General features: G+C 38.5%; 1 protein-coding gene and 1 pseudogene across 1 annotated transcript in view; both read right to left on the bottom strand.

Annotated features, from left to right (window-relative positions):
- EXOC4 (exocyst complex component 4) overlaps positions 1 to 21,808 on the bottom strand; it is an 871,527-nt gene that overhangs the window by 274,936 nt on the left and 574,783 nt on the right. The window lies entirely within an intron of this gene.
- LOC125994916 (uncharacterized) lies at positions 11,667 to 11,794 on the bottom strand (annotated as a pseudogene).

The raw sequence follows: 21,808 nt of genomic DNA, 5'->3' as shown, positions 1-21,808 counted from the left end.
AAATGCCCTATGCATGCCTATATTCATTGCAGCACTATATATAATAGCCAGGATCTGAAAACAACCCAAGTGCCTTACAACAAATGAATGGCTAAAGAAACTGTGGTACAGCTATACTATGGAGTAATATGTAGTCATTAGAAAAAATGAAGTCTGGGGCCGGGCGGTGGCGCTGGAGGTAAGGTGCCTGCCTTGCCTGCGCTAGCCTAGGAGACGGACCGCGGTTCGATCCCCCGGCGTCCCATATGGTCCCCCAAGAAGCCAGGAGCAACTTCTGAGCGCATACCAGGAGTAACCCCTGAGCGTCACAGGGTGTGGCCCAAAAACCAAAAAAAGAAAAAATGAAGTCATTAAATTTGCCTATATATGGGTGAATGTAGAAGTATTATGCTGAGTGAAATCAGTCAGAGGGAGAGGAACAGATATAGAATAGTGTCACTCATCTGTGGAATATAAGAAAAATAAAAGATAATATGATAGTAATACCTAGAGACAATAGACAAGGTTTGAAAGGACAAGCCTATGATATGCAGCTTGCCACAAAGAATGGGGAGAAAAGTGCAGTTAGAGGACTAACTGATAACTACTGATAACTGCACTGATAACTACTGTGACAATGATTGTGAGAGGCAGAATGCCTGTCCCAGAGACAGGCATGGGGTGGGGGAGGGAGGGAAATTGAATATATTGGTGGTAGGAAAGTTGCACTGGTGAAGGGCAGTGTACATTTTATGACTGAAATCCAACTATAAACATTTCTGTAACCACGGTACTTAAATAATTATTTTTAAAAACATGAGGGGCTAGAGTGGTGGCACAAGTGGTAGGGTGCTTGCCTTGAACCTAAGACTAACCACAGTTAATCCTAACCTAGGACGTGCTAACCTAGGATGAAACGCAGTTCAATCCCCTGCATCCCATATGGTCCCCCAAGCCATGAGCAATTTCTGAGTGCATAATCGGGAGTAACCCGAGTGTCACAGAATGTGGCCCCCAAAATACATAAATAAATAAAATAAGATACAAATAAAAAAATAATGAAAGTTCATCAAATCAATGATTGGATCAACTAATGACTGGCCTGCAGGTTGGACTTTGATTTTAGGATCAGATGCAAAGTGTATTATACCATGGTCCTCCAGTGGTATTTATAAAAACAAGTAGTTCTAAGTGGAAACTGATTGGACTAAATTCATTTACTTTTTTTTTATTTTGGGTCATACCCAGCAGGACTCAGGGTTTATTCCTGGCTCTTTGCTCAAAAATAGCTCCTGGCAGGTTAGGGGAACCATATGGGATGCCAGGAATTGAACTGGGGTCCATCCTGGGTTGGTTATGTGCATGGCAAACACCCCACCACTGTGCTATCGCTCTGGATCCTGATTGAACTAAATTTAGAGGCAAAAACAAAGAGAAAGCTGGAAAGAATAAATAATTAAGGTGCTAATCTGGTACCACATAGAACTCTGAGCATTGCTGGGAGAGAACCCCACATACATGTAGAACTGGGAGAAGCCCCCAAGTACTTCCAGGTGTGGTCCCCAACCCCACCCCTACAAAAAGAGTATAGAAGTAGGTTGAGAGAAGAGTTTCCTTGGGAACCTCCCATCAACCAGCTTGGAGAAATTAAACAGCCAGGTGAACTTAGTACCTGAAAGAGAAAAGGACTGTGGACCCAGAAATCCAGACCTCCCAGCAAAAGTGATGCTGGCAAAAAGATTGTTCACTTCAAAGATATGCAGGGTGATAGGTAGTTCAGAACACTGTGAAGCCTAAATGCTGGCAGCTGATCCCAAACTAGAAGCAAGTCTGAAATTTCACCAGAAAAGATGTTCTCTGGGTTCTGTAAAGTATGCAACAAGAAGGGGTGACAGGTGTGTCTCAAATGACCAGACATAACCTTTTATGGGGTTTGTTTGGTTTTAGTTTCTTTGCAGTGCCAGGGATCAAAACCAGGTCTCATGCATGCCACTTTGTCACTAAGTCACATCTCTGGCCTCAAGATTTTGATAAATGCAATACTTTAATTTTCATGATTGCAGGTACTGAATATACAATAGTTTTTATTAATTTCTTCTTTTATTTTATTTTATTTATTTTTTGGGGTTTTGGTTTTTGGGTCACACCCAGCAGTGCTCAGGCTCTATGCTGAAAATTCGCCCCTGTCAGGCACAGGGGACCATATGGGATGCCGGGATTTGAACTACCATCCTTCTGCATGAAAGGCAAATGCCTTAACTCCATGCTACCTCTCTCTCTCCGGCACCTTATTTCTTCTTTGATATCTAAACATTTTTAACTGGCAGTAAAAGTAATTTTAATATGTTGACAAGGCTGATTAAGATTGCTTTACCTGATGATTTTTATATTTCCTGGTGATTTTATAGACAAAGCCAGAAAGACTTGGCATTTCAAATTTTTCTCACATAAGAGTAGAAGGAAAATAAAATAAAAATAAAATTAAAACAAAAATAGGGGCATTGGTAAAGAAAAGTGGACAATAGTGAGTGGATTAATGTTCAAACATTGTATATCTGAAACCCAATCATGAATAACTTTGTAATTTCACGGTGACTGATAAAAAATTACTGAGAAGGCATCACTGCAACTGGCAATCACAGATCAAGCCTAAAGACACTCAAAGAAACGTAGTACAACTAGCAAAGGATATAAAAACATTTTATTTATTGATGGATGGTGGTGGTTACTGAGTCAGACCCATCAGCACTCAGTAGCCATTCCTGACTGTTCTCAGGAGTGACACCTGGCAGAACTCAGGGTGTGCTATGTCAAGGATTCAAACTAGTGTACCTGTACTATTTCTTTAGCCCCAAACATTTTTGAATTTACAAATTCAAAGGTAGTAAAACATAATAGATTTTTAAAGTTAATTTGTTACTTTGGGGGCGGGGCTTTCAGAAGTGGTCTTCATTAGGCCAGGAGTCCCTACTGGAAATTCTCAGAAGAGTTGAGAAGACCATGTGGTACCACGGGTTAAAGCAAGGTGGGCTATACGAAAAGCAAGCACTTGAATTTTAGTTAAGGTGCTTTGTTGGACCTTATTCTTTTGTTTAATAGTAAAAGAAATTCTTTTATTTCTTTTGTTTATGGGATCAGGGTCACATCCAGTGGTGCTCAGGGTTTACACTTGGCTCTTAGGAATCACTCCTGGTGGGGTTAGGGCCAACCATATGGACTATCAGGATTAAACCTGGGTTGGCTGCATTCAAGGCATCTGTTGTCCGCTACGTCCAGCTCTTTCTCCCACCTCCTCACACTCTTTATCCATAATGAGAAAAATTAGATACCATGTTGGTTTTTCACTTTTGGGCTATCCCAGTTGTACTCAGGACAGGCTACTCAAAATTTAGTGCTTGGGGGCCGGGCGGTGGTGCTAGAGGTAAGGTGCCTGCCTTGCCTGCGCTAGCCTTGGCTTGGAGGAACCGAGGTTCAATCCCCTGGCATCCCATATGGTCCCCCAAGCCAGGAGCAATTTCTGAGCGCATAGACAGGAGTAACCCCTGAGCGTTACCGGGTGTGGCCCAAAAACAAAACAAAACAAAACAAAAAAAAAAAGATTTAGTGCTTGGAGGTTGCTGCTGGTGTCACTAGGGGGGTATATATGCAGTATCAGGGATAGAAACCAGGCTCCCATATGCAAAGACTGAGTTCCAGTCCTCTTAGCTATCTCTCTGGTCCCAAGATACTACTTTGATACTACTATTTTTTAAATTTACATTTTCTCTCTTTCCTTTCCATTGTTACTGTTGCAATGATGCTGGAGATCACACCTTTGTTGTAGTTTGTGGACTCATAAACAGCTGAACTGCTGAATTCTCATTAAGGTATGTGAGTGAGATTAAACTCATACTCTTTGACTCATCAGCCTCAAGTCTGCAAGGCTAGAGATCCATTTCTCCACCCAGACATTTCTATGCCTCTATCAAAAAATATTAAAAACAAACAAATAAATAAACAAACACACAACCCACTTTGTTGGTCTAAGACGTGCAGGGCAGGAAGCACTCTCCTAGAACACTGATCAGAAGGAAACGCATTACAAACTGGCTGAAGGGCAAGCTGGCACCATTATTTAAAATTACAAATCTATTTCCTTTTGACCCAGAAATCCCACTTCTGGGAAATTCCTCAGACAGTTACATCTGCACAAAATGATGTATGTGCAAAGTAAATAGATCATTGTAGCAGTGTTTTATGGCCACGGACTGCAAACTCAAAAACTATCAGTCAGAAGGTGTTGAATGAACTGTGGTGTCCGTGCACACAAGAATTCTAGGCACTTCCCCAACCCATAAAGACCAAAGCTCTGATGTGCTATATATAAAGATCTCTAGGTTCTATTGTGAAAGAGAACAAACAAGTATAGACCAATATGAATTTAGTCTATTTACACTTTAATCTTTTGCAGAGATTTTGTTTACCCATTTATATATTTTATCATAAGAAACAAACTCCAAGATTAATAAAAGTGTGAATCTACTGGAAAAAGAAGAGTGAGGAAGAGGACTGGGATGGAGCTAAAATGTGCTAGTGAGAACTTTGCACTGGTGAAGGAGGGGGAGAGGTGTTCTTTTTTTTTTTTAATACTGAAACCCAACTACAAACATATTTCTAATCATGGTGCTTAAATAAAGATATTATTAAAAATGTGTCAACAATAACATTTTATAATCACATTAAAACATAACTGGTGATATTAATCAAATAAAATTAAATTAGAAAATAAAACAATTACCTACACATATTTATATCTGTAGAAGGTTTTTTATGTTGTTTGTTTTTTTAATTTGTTTGTTTGGGGGCCACATTCAGAAGTGCTCAGAGATTTCTGCAGGTCTTCACTCTTGGAAGGATGTGGGGAACCAAATTGGGTGCCAGGGATCAAACCTGGGTCAGTTATACTGTATCTCCAGTCACAGAAGACTCTTTTATAAACCTACTTTCAAATACAGAACTTAAATGTTTCTTAAGTCTAGTGGCCTCCGTCGTAGAGTTTCCTTAGTAAATACAGTCTAGAGAACCTTGATATGTCTCCAGTTAAACACTCCATTAAAGGAAGCACACAAAGGCTTAGCATAATGAAAAAGTAATCGGAGTACGTGTGTGTGTGTGTGTGTGTGTGTGTGTGAGAGATTTAGCAGCAAAATACATGCCTGCCATGCATGAGATCTTGGGTTGACCCTAGCCAGTAAACAGGTGTTTTAAAGGGGCTGTGAGGTAAATTCAGGAAAGGGGTTCTGGAGCTAGTCTAAGTGGATGTGTATGACTTGATTTCAATTGTTAGCCTGCCGTGGATCCTGGAGTACCACTGGATATGGTCCTGGTAGACCCCAGGCAAGTTTGGTCATAAGTTCCTGGCACAGCCAGGGTCAGAACATTTCAGGATGTGGCCCCTCTCCCCTCAAGTACGTTGGAGGAAGTCCCTACTTAAAACACTCCAGAAGGAAAGTGACCAAGGAGAAGTCATGAGAAGCAGCAGTGACACTGCTTACTTGTGGCGACAGCATGGAAAGGGTCAAGCATGATCCAGAGTCAAAGAGGACAAAGATTGAAGAAGAGAAGATGAAAGGGGTACAAAGAAGTAGAGAGCTAATCATGTCCACAGTTTTGTGGTTTCTAAATCCTATGAGTCTACATTGACTTTTTCATGCTCTTACTGTACCTCAGAAAGGTACATCTGTGTCTCCTTAATCCATCTCTTCCATAAAAGCTCTGCAATTTTCTTTGGAAGAGTAAATAAAACCAAAATTTTTTATTTAATGAATTTTTACTAGTTCTAATATCTATCCATATAACCCCAATTTATTCTTCACATTAGGATCTAGAAAAAGAGGCTCCTGTATGGAAATTATTTTTGTTCACATTTTCAAGAGCTTTCTCATTTCCTATTTAAAGATATTTAAAGCAAATCAGAATCATCTTCTTCCCTCTGCTGCAGTTCAAGATTTCTATGTGAAAATTTGCCTCACAGGCCAAAGGCATGTCAAAGTTCTGCTTAAGTCATCAAGCATATTCAAAAGTATTCCCTTTACTATGCTCACTGCTGGGGCAATTATTTGTCATGCATAATATCTGTAAGTTTGATAATGTTACATGACAATGATATTTATAATGTATATGTGGAAAAGTTAATCAACATAACAGTGACACATATTTAAGATAAGAGACAAGAATGAATTACTTTGTGCATTAGAAGATGGAATTCTGGGACAAGAGAAATGTGCAGGGGTTAAAGTGCTTGCCAGACAAGAAGTTGACCCTAGTTTTATCCAAGGCATCAAAGGTTTCTCAGTCCCTTACACTGAATGTAGAAGCCATTTGACCAAGAATAACAAGGAAGGGTCTTTGGGCTACCTGAGAACTTCTAGGGTTCCCCCAATCAAAGTTGCAATGAGGGTAGGCTGTTTGACTCTGGGGCCATTTCCAGTGGACAGGGCGGTTGTTCTCAGTAGTGTTGAGAGATCCATATGGTGCCAGGGAATCCAACATAGATCTCCCACATGGAAAATCATATTCCCAACCCCTATAGGTTGAAATTTTACTTTTGGATGCTCTGGTTTCATACAAAAAAAAAAAAAAGTCAGCCACATCAGGAACAACACTCTATCACCTGAATGATACGTGAGTCATTTATTTTCTCCTTAGGAAATAAAATGCATTAATCCCTCCCACCAACTCAGTAAGTAGAAATAACAATGAGACATGAATAAAATGAAGTATGTCTATAGGAAGAGGTCAAGCAGCACAAAGAACAGAGCCCTAAACCCAAGGGCACATTTTGCTCTTCAATTGAAGGGGGATGTGGACTTGCAAAGGGAACACAGTGTAAATCAAACCATTTGCAAATTTTTGCTCTGTATGAAAAAAAAATTCAATCTACAATGGCAATAAAATCTATTCCTGTTCTAAGCCCATGCTTATATAGAGAACTACAAGCTGGATTCAAGTCAATACACTTTTGGAGTTAGATCCAAGTAAAGCCATGACAAAGGTCAGAAGCAACTCAGTGTGCAGAAATAGGTGGTCTAGCATACAGAGTCCTTAAAGAGAGATATTTTTTTTGTTTTGGGATCACATCCAGTGATGCTTGGGTTACTCCTGACCACACTCAGGAATCGCTCCTGGTGGTGTTCAGGGGACCACATGGGATGAGGGAGATGGAATCTGGGTTGGCCAAATACAAAAAATGTGCCCTATCTGCTGTACCCTCCAGCCCTTTTGACAGATCTCTTACTCAACTACTATCAGTCACGACATTTAAGGCACAGTGCAAACCGAAAACAACTTAGGTCCAAAAGGAAAGCAGCCTCCGAGGGATTGATTGAAGAGATATTCAACTTGGATTATCTGACTCGAAAAAAGATCATTTAGAAATGATTTAAAAGGGACTCATTCAGAAATAGCAGCAACAGGCAAATTTAAGACTATAAATCAGTGGAACATGAAAACTGAAGAAAAATCCATAAAGGTTAATGCACTTTAGAGCACATTTGCCTCTTAATTCCTGGGAGCTACTCATTGGCACATCAGCAAGAGCCGCCCCCAATAGACTGTAATTGTTCATGCCGAGTGTAACTACTTTCCTTGCCTTTTACAGATAAAGATTTTTGAGAGATAAAAAGTGCAAAATAAGCTCATCATTGCAGAACCCAATCATGTCCTCAGCCCATATCCCTAGGAGACAATTTGCCAATCTAATGATATAAAAAGGATCTGGGTGCTCTTATTTGCAATGAGCAAAATTCACGCCTTGAACTAGATGAGCAAAGAGGTAAAAAAATCATTCAGTCAATGGGGCAAAGAAGATGATCTACAGAATTCGAAGTCTGCAGGCTTGTAAACAAATTTAACTTAAAATAATATCTTACCATGAGTTTACTGGGAGTGATTTGTGACTACATCTAAGTGTTCCCTCCAGACTGAAAAGCACTTTAGGTAAAATAAAGTAAGCCTCTTAAAAATGACAGCTGTTTAGATTGCTTAAGCATATAATTTGGAAGTTGAAGTGACTTCAAACTCTAACCCTTAATATTTAGCAAAATTTTTGACCAAAATAAATAAAAATAAATAAAATGAAGACTTGATATAAAACTCAAACACATAATCATAATCATCTGGAATTCAGTGTCTTTTCCATTTTTCTTATTTATAGTAAAATCAATCCTCCCTTAAAGTTTTTGTTTGTGTGTTTTTTTATTTTTGGGCCACACTTGGTGACGCTCAGGGGTTAGTCCTCACTATGCGCTCAGAAATTGCTCCTAGCTCAGGAGACCATATGGGATGCCAGGGGATTGAACCTTGGTTTGTCCTGGGTCAGGCATGTATAGGCAAACGCCCTACTGCTGAGCCATTACTCTGGCCCCACCCTTAAAGCTTTTAAAACATAAGGCTCTAACCTTAAAAAGTTTAGACCTTTTAAATTTTTTAAATTCAAAAAATTGAGGTATTGTGATTTATAATACAACTAATCATGATTTCTCATATACATACCAGTGCCACACCCATTACCAGTGTATCAGTTCAAAAAAAGGAGACAGATCAATTCAAAAAATTAGAACTTAATATGAAGTGTCTACCATAGCACCTGATACAATATACTAAACATATCTATAATATATGTAGGTACTACCTATTCGTACCTATGGCACCTACATATACAATATATGTACATTATATTAGATTTTATTTGAGGTGCAGCACATCTACTTTTTTGAGATGACTGTGGGGATTCCATCATGTGGTACTAGGGACTGATTCCAGGTGAGGTGCATCTAAGGCAAATCCCTACTGCTGAACTATCTCTATGGTCCTCCATTTGGTTTTGAGATGTTCTAATTCTGTTACAAAAACCTAGCAGGCTTATCTACTGTTAGGTATAGAAGCTCTATCAATAATATAGGCATCTATTGTACTCTTGCCATAACCTGGCTGAAGAGCTTCCCATGGCTTGTTTTAGGCGAATCTCACAGAGCCTCTATGAGACCTACAAACTCACTAAAAAAGTTTGAGGGCCCCTGTTCCTTCCTTAAAACACTCTGGATGGGGTGTTTCCTAATTGCCTTTTTGAAGACAAAACAAGAGCACAGAAGGTCTACGTAACATTCCTAAGATCACCCAGATAGAAGAAACGGGCCCAAATTTGAACTTGATGCAGTTTTGCTATAGGAACATGGTAACTTCACCACTATTCTGTATCATTTATTCTTCTGACATCAATACATTCCAAAGATCGCACTCTGGGTTAGGAGCTTGAGACAATCCATATAACTGCATGAAGAAACCCTCGAATACATACAGAAATAATAAAATCTTATTTCGGTTAAGGGGTGCAGAGCTTTGCTAAGTCATAACATTTGAATATACAGAAGTCCTAATTATTTCTCTTGAAATATAATACATCTTATTTCAAGCTTTATCTCACCCCCCCCCCCAATTCTTGATATGTCTTGTTAATCACCAGTTAAGCACTTTTAACTAAAGTCTTTTTTTGGTTTTGGGGCTACACCTGGAGATGCTCAGGGGTTACTCCTGGCTATGAGCTCAGAAATCGCTCCTGACTTGAGGGACCATATAGGATGCAGGGGGATCGAACTGCAGTCTGTTGCACAGGCAAGATAGATGCCTTACCGTTTGCGCCACTGCTCCAACACCTTAACTGAAGTCTTGATTCAATTATTATTATTATTATTATTTATATTATAACTTTTAGTCACTTTGGGTCTCCTACTGGTACTCAAGGCTTACTCCTAAGTTTGTGTTTGGGAAACATTCTCTGCATTGCTCATATATAACTTTTAACAGTGCTCAGAACAGCATATGGTGCCAGAGATCAAACTGGGGTCAGTTGAATGTAAGACAGCCCTGTATTATATCTCCAGACCTCCTTCACTATTACTTGTAAGCTCTACCTTCTGAGTTACCCTTTATGTTCTATCCTCACTTCAGCTATTCAAACTCAAACCTAATTTCATCCATCCCTTCTTCCATTCATTTTCAGCAGAAGTACTCATGCAAGAAGCTCCTAGACTCAAAGGACATTCTGTGGTACAAAAATGCCCAGGTTTTCATTTACTTGTTCCCTTTTTTACTTAAGTAAAAGAAGAGTCTACCTTAACCCATGTACAGTACCAGGGGCAAAGTATACACAATGAAACAGCCCTGACCTATAGTTATTATGCACAAGACAGATGATATAATGAATGATGCCACTTCAATTAGTTTATGTTGGCACCTCGGTAGCTATCCCTGTGTCCCCATTTCCCATCTATTCAATGAGATGGTGTAATGAATGGGTAGGAGTTAGAAAAGGCAATTGCCTTTCCAAGCCTCCTGAAAAGATTATTGCAGTCAGGGTAGGGTTTAGTTGATACCAAGGAATAATTGGAATAACATCTTTTTACTTGTGTTATCAAAATGTTGTGCTTTCTATGTATTCCTTGCATTACAAAAAATTCCATGCCTTTTCTACTTGATGTTTTTATGTTTATCTCAAATTCATCCTAGCATTTCTGAAATTACTGTAACATAAGCCCAAGTAGACAATAATAAAAAAAAAAAAGAGAAGATTCTCGATGCTATTTTCCTTAAAGGACCAAATTCAAACATGTCCACTCAAAGATTTTGTTTATTCATTCAGTTATTTTGGTTTTGGGCCATACTGAGTGGCACTTAAAGGTTACTCATGATCCTGTGCTCAAGGGTCACTCCTGGTGGAGAAAGGGGCATCAAAACAGATTGGCTGCATGCAAGGGAGTGCCCTACCCATTTTACTATTTCTCTGGTTCCCAACCAAAGGTTTTAAGTTTCCATATGAATTCTTTAAATAAATTTACTACTCTTGAATTATTTTTATTTTAATACATGCCACTGGATCTTCTGAAATTTAGCTCTTTCACAGCAACAACTGTGCTCCAAACATCTTTAAATGATCTGAACTATGTCCTCCAGGCCTGCCAGGAGCGAGTTCTGAGCGCAGAGCCAGGAGTGAGTTCTGAGCGCAGAGCCAGGAGTAACCCCTGAGCAACTCTGGGTGTAACCCCAAAACAAACAAACAAACAAACAAAAATAAATACAGAACAATGAATAAGGACATTGTCTTGCATGCAGTAGACCTGGGTTTGATGCCTGGTACTGCATATGATCCAGGGTCTTACCAGGAGTGATCCATGAGCCCAGCTGGATGTGGCCCCTGAGACAAACATATTTTAAGGAATTATGGTATTTTGTTTGTTTGTTTGTTTGCCACATCAGGTGGTACGCAGGGGTTACACCTGGCTCTCTGCTCAGAAATCGCTCCTGGAAGGCTCAGAGGATCATATGGGGTGCTGGGAATCGAACCCAGGTTCATACTGGGTCTGTCACGTGCAAGGCAAATGCTCTACCACTGGGCTATCACTCCAGCCCCTGAAATGACAGTATTTTTAATCCAAAGATGCAAAGGAGTTATTCCTGGCTCTTCTGCAAGGAATCACTTCTGGTGGTGCTCAAGTGACCATATAAGATGCCAGGGATTAATACTGGGTCAGCCACATACAAGGCCTTACCTGTTGTGCTATCTATGTAGCCCTGATAGTGCTATTTAAAAGGGATCAAGCACATATTAATTATTTAAGTCTAGGTTTCAGATTTAGGGAAAGGAATAAGAAAAGGGGTGAAGTCAAATGAGGCATACAGTATGTCAAGTATATCAGAATATTTTAAATTAAAACAAAAGGTCACATTCTCAGAGTAGTAGATTCTACACTTGATCTTAGCCAAAAGGCCGAGAAGCAAGAATATGATAGCCCTAACCTCAGTTGAATATCCCTTAGATATGAATGAAAGAAGTCAAAGTCAGGAAGTATTTCATACAAGAACATGATGTGGGCCTGCTGGGACAAATTACAGCATGTGTGTGTGCTGAAGGGGACAGTTCTCTTTGAAGGGCCACTGAGTTCTCTATTTCATTCCCATGGGATGGAGTTTTGGTTAAAAGAGTTGGGAAACATAGTTTGAATTGTTTCCAGTGAGGTTACTTGACCTATATACCATGTTAGTGGACTTAGCTTCTGGACTTAGCTTTTTTATGATCCTACTCTTTATTATCTATATTTAAGTTAATTGTCACTGGTTTATTGCCAACTTGAATGTGAAGTGCTCTAAGAAGTACCTACCAGATCAACAACCATGATAAAGGCGAGCCACAAGCATTTTTAGCCCTTATAATATTGTGCTTTTTCTTTCCTTTATTCACATTCTTAATGAGTTCAATTAAGCCATGATAGTCTTCTTATATTACTGTTGATTCCTCTGTCTGCTTACCATATAGCTATACGTTATTAGATAAATATTTATCATTATCTTCCAACATTTTCACAAAGCTTTTTTTTTTTTAAAGATGATGCCAAGTTCTCAAATTTACTTCTTAAGAGAGCTTTTATCTTCATGAATGAATGATCTGCTTTCTGGCCATTTACTGCCAGGACATACTCTCAAGACTTCAACACCACAAGTTGGACTGAAAACAACTTGCTATAATTCTTAGCTAATACTGAATGTATACTAATGCATTTCAGCAGATATTTTGCTATTAATGTCTTTGTTGTCCAACTTCCCTTCTAGAAGCCCTAGAGAGTCATTTTCTCCTTTATAGTGTAATAAATAGCTTTATGTATAGACAGGAATTAAAGACCATATATAGGCTACCATTCTATTTTTCCTCTAAATATAAGAAAGACTAAATCAGAGTTAAAGACTCTTCTCACCAATCTGAGTTGCCATATCATATAGATGACTGCATCTGCATGTGGTGTAATAATTAAAAAAAAAGTCTCTTGTTAGCTGATTACTTGAACTTGAATATCTAATAGTTGTATAGACACTGGAATGATGAACTAAGTACTCAACAATTCTGAAGAAAAACTAGTCCCATGGAAGAATTTTAATTACAATATTATCAGTTCCTGCAGAACTGATGGTTATCTGCATTATGTTGATGACAAATACTTAAAATACATAGAAGATAAAACAGCTGTCCAAAAGTTAGTGTCTGCAATCAGGTTACTGTGCTCAGTGAGTTATACTTGTGGCAGATTGCTGCTACTAATTGTAGCTGAATATGCAAGAGTCAGAAAAAGCCTACAGAAGTAGTTGGCACATTAAAAAAAATAAACGTAAGCTCTGGCTTCATTTGAGAAATATTTCCTGTTTTCAAAGCAAAGGAAAAAACATGAGACATATATGCTCTGTCATAGCACAAACTATGAAGTATATCTTAATGGAAAAAATTATTTCAAAAAACAAATCTGTCTGATATGAAACTTTTAAAAGGTTCTAGTCTATCACACTGGCATCCAGTTTCTCTAACTTGGAAATTTTCTATATGTTGGTGTACATAAAAATGTTCATTTTTATGAGGTCGATGATTTAAAAAAATTATAGGTCTAACATTCACAGGCTTTTAGATTTCTGCTTGGCATTTATATATTCAAATGGTTACTATGAGCAGTCCTATTTACTGATACCTTTCAGTGCCTTTATATGTCATTTTCTACATGCATATTTTGTTTTGGCAGCTACAAAGCAAGCTCCTCTTGAACAGGAGATAGTCATTGTGCTTTTTCATGTTTACTAGAGTATATAATGTGTGTTTTACTGTTAGTTTATGAAAAATTTGTAGCAACAATCATTTATGCAGAAATCTCAGAATCACTGTGAAATATGATGGTACACCCCAAATATTTAGTTAATTCAACTGTCCTGTAGTATTGATCACAGATAAGCTATATCACATGAACAAAATGTCAAAGGGAATGCACAATGATCTCTGTTATCTATAGTGCATTTTAGTGCTGGCAAAAATTTTCACAAACTTGAAATCTTTCTGCTTTGAGAGATATTTTGATATAATTCCATTTTATGTAGGGAAAAACATTTCAGTGCAAATATGGTAAATTATTTTGCTGAGGGACACATTTCTCTAAAGTTTGAAGACTTTAGTTAAGTCTCCTTAGTTCATTCTGGCTTAAGAATGGCAAAGCCTATAGGTATACACATTCATAAGAATGCCAGATAACATGGTCAGAAACACCAAGATTCTAGAAAACTTCCCAGGGTGCTCATTTCCAAAGATGGGAAGACATAGTCTTCCCTACTAAGTTTAAAAAAGAAAGGAATTTTTTTTGTCATTGTAGTTTTGGCCTTTTTGTTCTTTTTAGTCTGTTTCTGTTTAATTTTTTCTATTTTTCTGTCTTTTTCTTATGTTTTTCTTCTTTTTTCCCTTTCTTCTTTTAATTGATATTTATAAACTCTAGATGGACCCCTCCTGGTTTTCGTTAGTTTTTTGCTTTTTCTGTTCTTTTTTCTTTCTTTTCTTTTTTTCTTCTTCTTTTTTATTTTTTATATTTTTTATTTAAACATCTTGACTACAAATATGATTGTGATTAGGTTTCAGTCATGTAAAGAACAACCCACTACACCAGTGCAACATTCCCAACACCAATGTCCCAAATCTCCGTCCATCCCACCACACCCCCACCTGTACTCCGGATGGGCTTTCCAGTTCCCTTATTCATTCACATGATTATGGCAGTTCTCTGTTTAGTTCTTTCTCTAACTGCACTCATCACTCTTTGTGGTGAGCTTCATGAAGTGAGCTGGAAGTTCCAGCCCTCCTTTCATTGTCTCTGAGGATAAATGTAAACATGACTATTATTTTTCTTAAAACCCATAGATGTGTGAGACTGTTCTGCATCTCTCTCCCTCCTTCTGACTTATTTCACTCAGCATGATAGACTCCATATACATCCATGTATAGGAAAATTTCATGACTCCATCTCTCCTGACGGCTGCATAATATTCCATTGTGTATATGTACCACAGTTTCATTAGCCATTCATCTGTTGAGGGGTATCTTGATTGTTTCCAGAGCCTGGCTATTGTGAAGAGTGCTGCAATAGTGTGAGGAAGGGGTTTTTGTATTGTAATCTTGTGTTCCTAGGGAATATTCCTAAGAGTGGAATAGCTGGGTCGAATGGGAGCTCAATTTCCAGTTTTTGGAGGAATCTCCATATCGCTTTCCATAGAGGTTGGACTAGATGGCATTCCCACCAACAGTGGATAAGAGTTCCTTTCTCTCCACATCCCTGCCAGCACCTATTGTTCTCACTCTTTGTGATGTGTGCCAATCTCTGTGGTATGAGAAGGTATCTCATCATTGTTTTGATTTGCATCTCTCTGATGATCAGTGATCAGGAGCATTTTTTCATGTGCCTTTTGGCCATTTGTATTTCTTTTTTTATCAAAGTGTCTGTTCATTTCTTCTCCCAATTTTTTGATGGGATTAGATGTATTTTCTTGTAGAGTTCTGTCAGTGCCCTACATATTTTGGATATTAGCCTCTGATCTGATGGGTATTGGGTGAATAGTTTCTCCCAATCAGTGGGTGGCTCTTGTATCCTGGGCACTATTTCCTTTGGGGTGCAGAAGTTTCTCAGTTTAATATATTCCCATCTGTTTATCTCTGCTTCCACTTGTTTGGAAAGTGCAGTTTCCTCCTTGAAGATGCCTTTAGTCTCAATGTCCTGGAGTGTTTTACCTACATGTTGTTCTATATACTTTATGATATCAAGTCTGATATCAAGCTCTTTCATCCATTTGGATTTTACCTTCATACATGATGTTAACTGGGGGTCTATGTACACTTTTTCGAAGTGGCTAACCAGTTCTGCCAGCACCACTTGTTGAAGAGGTTTTCCCTGCTCCACTTAGGATTCTTACTCCCTTGTCAAAAATTAGGTGATTGTATGTCTGGGGAACATTGTCTGAGAACTGAAGCCTATTCCACTGATCTGAAGGTCTGTCTTTATTCCAATACCATGCTGTTTTGATAGCTATTGCTTTGTAGTACAGTTTAAGTTGGGGAAAGTAATGCCTCCCATTTTCCTTTTCCCTAGATGTGCTTTAGCTATATGAGGGTGTTTATTGTTCCAGAAAATTTCATAAGTGTTTAATCTACTTCTTTGAAGAATGTCATGGGTATCTTTAGAGGGATCACATTAAATCTGTACAATGCTTTGGGGAGTATTGCCATTTTAATGAGTTAATCCTGCCAATCCATGATCAGGGTATGTGTTTCCATGTCCATGTGTCCTCTCTTATTTCTTGGAGCAGGGATTTATAATTTTCTTTGTATAGGTCCTTCACGTCTTTGGTTATTGACTCCAAGATATTTGAGTTTGTGTGGCACTAATGTGAATGGGATTGCCTTCTTGGCGTCCATCTCTTCCCTATCATTATTGGTGTATGAAAAGGCCATTGATTTCTGTGTGTTAATTTTGTAGCCTGCCACCTTGATATAAGAGTCTATTGTTTCTAGAAATTTTTGGTAGTGTCTTTAGGGTTTTCTAAGTAGAGTAACATGTCATCTGCAAACAGTGAGAGCTTGACTTCTTCCTTTCCTATCTGGATTCCCTTGATATCTTTTTCTAGCCTGATTGCTATAGCAAGCACTTTCAGTACTATGTTGAAGAGGAGTGGTGAGAGCGGACAGCCTTGTCTTGTACCAGAATTTAGAGGAAAGACTTTTAGTTTTTCTCCACTGAGGATAATATTTGCCATTGGCTTGTGGTAGATGGCTTTAACTAGATTGAGAAAGGTTCCTTCCATTCCCATCTTGCTGAGAGTTTTGATCAAGAATGGGTATTGGACCTTATCAAATGCTTTCTCTGCACCTATTGATATGCTCATGTGATTTTTATTTTTCCTGTTGTTGATATTGTGTATTATGTTTATAGATTTACGGATGTTAAACCATCCTTGCATTCCTGGGATGAAACCTACTTGGTTGTAGTGTACAATCTTCTTGATGATGCATTGGAACCTATTTGTCAGGATTTTGTTGAAGATCTTTGCATCAGCATTCATCAGGGATATTGGTCTGTAATTTTCTTTTTTGGCAGCATCTCTGTCTGGTTTTGGTATCAAGGTGATGTTGGCTTCATAAGAGCTCTTTGGGAGTGTTCCCATTTTTTCAATTTCATGGCAGAGCCTGGCTAGGATTGGTAGTAGCTCCTCTTGAAAGGTTTGAAAGAATTCATTAGTAAATCCATCTGGGCCTGAGCTTTTCTTTTTGGGCAGATGTTTGATTACAGTTTCAATTTCCTCAATAGTGAAGGGGTGTTTAGGTATGCTATATCCTCCTTACTTAACTGTGGAAGGTTATAAGTATCCAAGAATTTTTCCATTTCTTTTAGGTTCTCATGTTTAGTAGCATAAAGTTTCTCAAAGTAGTCTCTGATTACCCTTTTGATCTCTGCAAAATCTGTTGTGATCTCCCCCTTTTCATTTCTAATATGGGTTATCAGATTTCTCTCTCTTTCTTTGTGAGTTTTGCCAACGGTCTATCAATCTCATTTATTTTTTCAAGGAAGCAACTTCTGCTTTCGTTGATCTTTCGGATTGTTTTTTTGGTTTTCCACTTCATTGATTTCTGCTTTCAGCTTTGTTATTTCCTTCAGTCTCCCTATTTTTGGTTCCTTTTGTTGGTCATTTTCTAATTTTTTGAGCTGTGTCATTAAGTTATTCAGGTATGCCCCTTCTTCCTTCCTGATGTGTGCTTGTAGAGCTATAAATTTTCCTCTCAGGACTGCTTTTGCTGTGTCCCATAGATTCTGGCAGTTTGTGTCTTCATTATCATTTGTTTCCAGGAAAGTTTTGATTTCCTCTCAGACCCACTGGTTGTTCAGTAGCAGGCTGTTTAATTTCCAATTGTTAAAGTTTTTCTTCTGTGTGCCTTTGTAGTTCTAATTTCAGAGCCTTGTGGTCAGCAAAGGTAGGCTTCAAGATTTCGATCCTCTTGATTTTTATGAAGGTATGTTTTATGTGTCAGCATGTAGTCTATCCTGGAGAATGACCCATGTATATTGGAGAAGAATGTGTATCCAGGTTTTTTGGGGTGGAGTGTCCTATATATATCTACTAGTCCTCTTTCTTCCATTACTCTTTTATCAGGGCTAGTATGTTTTTAGTGGGTTTTAGTCTGGTTGACCTATCAAGTGTTGACAGGGCCGTGTTGAGGTCTCCCACAATTTTTGTGTTATTATTGATGTCTTCTTTCAGATTTCTCAGTAATTGTATTAGATAATATGCTGGTCTCTCTTTGGGTGCATATATGTTTAGTCTGATTTCTTCCTGTTGCACATATCCCTTGATTAGTACACAGTGTCCATCTTTGTCCCTTGCAACTTTTCTGAGTATAAAGTTGGTGTCATCAGATATTAATATGGCCACCCAGCTTTTTTAAGGGTGTTGTTCGATTGGATGATTTTCCTCCAGCCTTTGATTTTGAGTCTATGTGTGTTTCTTGTAGGCGGTTGGATTCATCTTTTCGACCTATTTTGCCACTCTGTGTCTTTTAATTGGTGAATTTAGTCCATTGACATTGAGGGAGATGATTGTCATAGGATTTAATGTCATCTTTGTAGATAAGTTTGCTGTGTTTGTTGGTCTCTCTTGTCTTAGAGTAGACCTGTCAGTTTTTCCTTTAAGGCTGGTTTTTTCATCTGTGAAATTTCTGAGCTATTGTTTATCCATGAAGCTATGTATCCTTCCTTCAAACCTGAACGTGAGTCGGGCTGGGTGCAGTATTCTCAGTGAGGCATCCATTTCATTCAATCTTGTCACAATATCCCTCCACTGTCTTCTGGCCTTGAGAGTTTCTTGTGACATGTCTGCTGTAAGTCTTAGGGATGCTCCTTTGAATGTAATTTCCCTTTTTGATCTTGCTGCTTTCAGAATTCTATCTCTATCTGTGGGATTTGTCATCGTAATGAGGATGTGTCTTGGGGTGTTTTTCTTCTGGTCTCTTTTAGCTGGTACTCTTCGAGTATGCAGGATTTGATTGCATGTAACCTTTACCTCTGGGAGTATCTCTTTGATGATGTCTTTGACAGTTGATTCTTCCTGAAGATCTCCTTTCTGGGTCTCTGGGACTCCAATGATTCTTATGTTGTTTCTGCTGAGTTTATCAAAGACTTCTATTTCCATCTGTTCACATTCCTTGAGTTCTTTTTTCCATTGCCTGATCATTTTTCTTAAGGTTCTTTTCCAATTTCTTCTGCTATGTTGAGTTTTTCTGCATCTCATCTTCCAGCACACCGATTCTGTCCTCAGCTGCTGTTACCCTGCTGGTGAGGCCATCCACTGAGTTTTTCAGTTCAGCTACTGTGTTTTTCAGATCTGTTATTTCAGTTTGGAGTTTTCTGATTTCTGTCTTTGTGTTCTGTTCAGATTGATCTATGCTTTGAGTTCTATAAACATCTTCCATATTGCTATTCTAAACTCCATATCCGAGAGGTTAATCAGATGTTTGGAATTTTTTAGGTCATCAGAGCTTTAGTCTTCATTCTCTGTGCATGGTGTTTGCGTGCGAGGTTTCCCCATTGTCATGCTTGTAGTGTGATTTTTTTTCTGCGTGTTGTAGTGGGGTTCATTGGATAGAAAGAGTGCGCGGATGCTAAGTGAAGCGGCGGTGTTCTTCTGGAGCCTCTGGGAGAGCTATTTTGTGGGACCTTGTGGCCCACTCCCAAGAGGTTTCAGAGACAGGACAGTGGAAAAACACGCACAGGTAACACTCACAGTCAGGAATCACTGAGTGGACCTTTTTTTCTTCTTCAAATAGAACCACATAACTTGAATCATCTTGTTCTGCCTCATAAATTAAGAGGGGGAAAGAAATGGATGGTACCAAGACCAAACATTAAGTAAAAATTAAAAAAAATTAAACTTAAACACCAAATCCAAATGCAAAGCCAAGGACAACAGAATCGAAACCCAATCTACAACAAGCTAGACACAGAGGAGAAGACTTATACTAGCAGACTGGGGGAGGGGGGCAAGGAGAGGGATATGGGATGTATGCTGGGAAAAGGGGTGGAGAGAAGACAACACTGGTGGTGGGAATGCCCCTGACTCAATGTCACCATGTACCTAAAATATTACTGTGAAAGGTTTGTAATTCATGTTGTTCACAATAAAAATTGTTAAAAAAAAAAAGTAAAAGGCAGATGCCTCTGAAATTATTTGAAAAAATGAGTGAGCAAAGATGGTCAGAACCTTGAATGTTTACTTCATAGGAAAGGGTTCCAATCCTGTTAACACAACAGGATTTCAGTGCCATACACAGGCATAAAAGGCTGTAAGAAATCTGGAATTCTATGATTTAATCACAGTGTTAGTCCCAGCCCCCAATCTGCATCTTTTTGCCTTTTCGTTTAGTGTTCTATTCTTCAGTGACAAGACTGAAAGAGTAATTAGGTTATGTGGGTTTCTCTTTAACATGGTTGGCCATTCCTCCTAACAGCACAATTACCCTACTAATGAGATTAAATTTGGTTTAACTAGAGGATTATTTCACAGCAGAGCCCCCCGCTGACTCCAGTCCCCAAAGGATCTATCCTTCTGGAGACGCACCCATCCCACATCCATTTGCCTTAATGAAAGCCAGACATGAGAATCAGGCCTGCACAGTTGCAGGAAAACACAAGGGCTTTTGTTTATATTGAAAAAGAGCCTCATTTAGTCAATCTGAATCTTCCTAATACCCAGTGAAATATTTATTAATGAGTATCAGCACAGCGAGCTAGAAAGTCTTATTTGCAGTAATTTAAACCATAAATAATTGAAGGTAAATTTCATTGCTTAAGCCATGGTTTCAGGGAAAATATCCTCAATAGCAATCCTGAATAAAGAAGGGCCATTAGTGAGGCAAACTGTATTAAAAGTTGAGGGTGGTAGACATTTTGTCTACCCTCAGACTACATGGATTGTGTCCATGTAGTAATTTGGAATTCATTATTCTGTTGTAGGTTGCCTTGGTAGAACTGAATGCATGAAACATTAAAAATATTTCTGTAGGGCAGGATTATAGAGGATATATTTTTTGCTAAACATTAGAATTGGGCTTTAAAGTACGTTCTGAGTAGAACTGAGTAACTTTATATATATTCACTCACCAATTACTATAGTGCTTATTGTACTGTCAGGTGCCATGAGATGGTAAAAATGAAAAGTGGACAAAACAGAAACCTTGCTTTTGTAGAAGCTCAGGCTAAAGCAGTGCCTAACTCACACCCCAGTCCACATCCTATTTTGCTTAAAGAATAAAATTAAAATATTGGGCCAGCAGAGGGAGAGAGAGACAGGCAAGACTAAAAGTATCACAGTGAGAAACACATACATACACACAATTCTATTTTGTGGAATCACAAACATAGAGGTGTATACATATTTATGTGCATCCATATATGCATATTTTAACTTGCGTATTCTTAATGTCTTAGTTTGACGATACTATTTTGAAGGGTAAAATATTAAGAATCATCCTCTAGACAGGCTTAAAGCACTGATGGAGGTTTCTTTTTTAAATTTTGTATTGAAACCATTGTGATTTACAAAGTTCTTCATAGTTGGGTTTCATATATACAATGTTTCAGGGTCAATCCCACTACCAGTGTTGACCTCCCTCCACCAGATTTCCACCATGCACTCCATGCCACCACTGCCTGCCTCCCAACTTGCCAGCATAACAGGCCCATTTTAAGCTTTGATTGTTAAAGTTTGCATCACATGATTTCATTGTTGTTTACCTTGGCTTGGATATTTAGTTCTGTCTTTTTTTTTAATTAATATCTTTAAGTACATAGTTACAAACGTTTTTATTTGGTTTCCACCAATATACCAGAGACCTCTTGGTTCCCTGTTGCACATCCTCTCAGATTTGTGTTTTTCCTTCTCCACACAATTTCTTGCT

This window comes from Suncus etruscus, chromosome 1 (assembly GCF_024139225.1).
Source record: "Suncus etruscus isolate mSunEtr1 chromosome 1, mSunEtr1.pri.cur, whole genome shotgun sequence".
Lineage (NCBI taxonomy): Eukaryota > Metazoa > Chordata > Mammalia > Eulipotyphla > Soricidae > Suncus > Suncus etruscus.
Note: the sequence above shows the minus strand (reverse complement) of the source record. Positions and strands in the feature narration are given on the sequence as shown.